Source organism: Sceloporus occidentalis, unplaced genomic scaffold, assembly GCF_023333645.1.
Source record: "Sceloporus occidentalis isolate IW3139 unplaced genomic scaffold, rSceOcc1.0.p SCAF_20, whole genome shotgun sequence".
NCBI lineage: Eukaryota > Metazoa > Chordata > Lepidosauria > Squamata > Phrynosomatidae > Sceloporus > Sceloporus occidentalis.
Genome location: NW_028317000.1, coordinates 5,244,537 through 5,247,243, shown reverse-complemented (window position 1 = coordinate 5,247,243; position 2,707 = coordinate 5,244,537). Strand labels below are relative to the sequence as shown.

General features: G+C 49.2%; 1 long non-coding RNA gene across 1 annotated transcript; it reads right to left on the bottom strand.

The window, feature by feature from the left end:
• Window positions 1-244: 244 nt before the first annotated feature.
• LOC149301838 (uncharacterized) lies at window positions 245-1,539 on the bottom strand. The gene is made up of 3 exons (XR_016272114.1): window positions 1,462-1,539; window positions 540-645; window positions 245-439 (listed from the first exon to the last, which is right to left on the bottom strand). It is a non-coding gene; the product is annotated as an uncharacterized LOC149301838 (long non-coding RNA).
• Between the last annotated feature and the right edge of the window lie 1,168 nt (window positions 1,540-2,707).

Sequence of the window (2,707 nt, the reverse complement as noted above, 5' to 3'; positions counted from 1 at the left end):
CATCCATCCATCCATCCATCCATCCATCCTCCCTCCCTCCCTCCCTCCCTCCCTGCCTCCCTCCCTCCCTCTGAAACATCTAGAAATCCCCTTCCTTCCCTTCCCTTAGGGTCTGAAGTGCCAGGGCAAAACCCAAGTGAACACCCCCTCCTTTCCCAAGCCAGGCTTCCTCCCCCTCCTCCCAAAAGACCTCCCCAAAGAATCCAGGCAGAGACCAGAGGGCCTTTGTCCAAGCCAAGGGGTTTATTGTGGGGGTTTTCTTTGCCAGGTAGAAGAGGGTATCAGAGGAAGGGGGTGAGACGGGGGTGTTCTGGGGTCCAGCATCTATCTTCCTCCTCCTTGGCTGCTCCTGGGCTCTCCTCTAGTTGCCAGAGTAGAGAACTTGGGCGATCTCGGCCAGAACCTGGTCCAAATCCTGAGGGTCAGGGCGGCGGAACTTCTGGGGGGAGAAGAGGGGAATGTCAGGCAGGGAATGGAGGGGGCCAGATCCACTGGACCCAGGGTCCTGCCAGCAAACCTAGGAGGGAACAGAGACTCACGATGTCAACAGCTCCGTTGGGGTGGAGGACGGTCCTGATGGAGGTCCCCACCTGGGCCGATGTGGGGTCGAGTGGCATCCCGATCGGAGCAGGGGATCGGAAGAGGCTGCCAAAGGAAGAAGGAGTAGAAGAAGAAGAAGACAAAGAGGGGAGAGGTCAAGGGGGGGACAAGGAGGAGGATGGGGGGGGATCGGACCTTGGTGGTGCAGTGGTTAAATGTAGTGTTGTGACAAACTAATTTTTTTTCTTCTCTCCTATCGAGAACTAGATGCAATTTTTAAAAAACAAATATTCTTTTCAAAAGTCCCACTTTCAAAAGGTTATTTTTTTCTCTCCCGGTCAAGAAGTATTTTTCACAGATGAAAATAAAAGACAAGGGAGGCGAACATTTACACTAATTACCTGGCATTTAAAACTCAATTAGAATGTCAAAAGGAAGTTTGGCAGAGGTTTAAAGAACATTCCTCTGCTAGAAAAACCCAACATGAATGGTAGCTTTGCTTATGCAAAATACTCAAATCCTGGCAATTGAATTAAAAACCAAAATTCTTACTCATTGATCGAGAAGTGCTCATAATTTCTTTTCTTTAAAAAGTTTTCGAAATCTTCAAATAACTAGTATTTCTTCTATTAATCGAATTTTGAGGAATATTATTTCCATCACTAGTTAAATGCCCATACCGCAGGCACTCACTCAAAACCATAAGGTTGCAAGTTTAATACCAGCAAAAGGGCTCAAGCTTGACTCAGGCTTGCATCCTTCCGAGGTCGCTAGGTCACTAAAATGAGTACCCAGCTTGTTGTAAACCAGTTAGATACTGTTAATTCAGTATGAAGTGATATATAAATGAAGCTGTTTGTTTTGCTTCTTTGCTTCTGCTGGAGCCTGGATCGGGCCCAGGGAGGGAGAGGGATCTCTTACCTGAGCGAGACTTCCTCCCCGACGTCGAGGCTTTGCAAGTAGTAGCGGATGAGGAAGATAGCATCTCTGTCCATCACTGCCATCCTTGCCAGGGTGATCCCTCTTCGGCCTCAGAGGGGATTTTTAAGGAGAAGGGTGAGGGAGGGGACCTTCCCTGGACATCCCCCGAAGGAGGAGGAGGAGGAAGAGGAGGAGGAGGGAAGGAGGAAGAAGAGGAGAAAAAGAGGGAGGAGAGAGGGAGGGGATGAAGAGGAGGTGAAAGAAAAGGAGGAGGAGGAGGAAGAGGAGGAGGAAGAGGTGGAGAGAGGGATGAAGAGGAGGAGGAAGAGGAAGAAGAAGAAGAAGAAAATCAGGATGGAGAGAAGAGGGAGGAGAAAGAAAAAACTGAAGGGGAAGAGAAGGGAAGAAAGGAGGCATGGAGACGAGGAGGAGGAGGAGGAGGAGGGAGGGAGCAGAGGGGATGAAGAAGAGAAAGGGGAAGAGAGGAGAAAGAGAAAGAGAGAAAGAGAAGAAGAAGAAGTCGAGAAATGGAGAGGGAGGGGAAGATGAAAAAGAAGGGGAGGGGAGGGGGAGGGAAAGGGAGAGAAAGAGGGAAGAGAAAGAGGAGGATGGTCCCAGGGATGCCAACTCCAAGGATGAGGGCAAAGAATTCTCTTGCTCCAAAGCCCTCCCTGCCCCCAAACTTTCCCTGGACCCTCGGGATCAGGGAAATCAAAGCGGTTCTGATGCCTTAAGGGCATCCAGGCCTTCACAAGATTACTCCTGGTACAGTATTCTTCCTAAGAGGTTTCTCAATTGCTGGGAAACCTATTGTTTGCCCTGAGCACAAATAATTCTGTATGTTCTTTCCACTCCTTATGGGTGGCCCCAATATTGCAGGAAGTGTTGAGCGTGCTGTGCTATAACTCACAGTCCTCTCCATGCATGCCTTGGCGCAGGTTTTGGATCTTTCTGCCAGTTCACATCCTTCTCCTCTTTGGACTTTTTCACATGGGGACCTATGCGCTTCCATCCTGAAAATGGTTCAAGTGTCTGCATCCCAGAAAAGCAAGCCAATTTGCTGATTATCACACACAGGGGTTAAAAGCGCATTACTTAGGCAAGAAAGTGGGTCAAAAGTGAATGTGGGTTTCAGGCGGATGAGGACAAATCCCGTTGCTAGCTTGGAAATCACATTTTTGCGCATGCCCCAAACTGTCATTTCCACAAGTGCATCCAGACATGTTCCAGAGAGGGAAGGGAAACC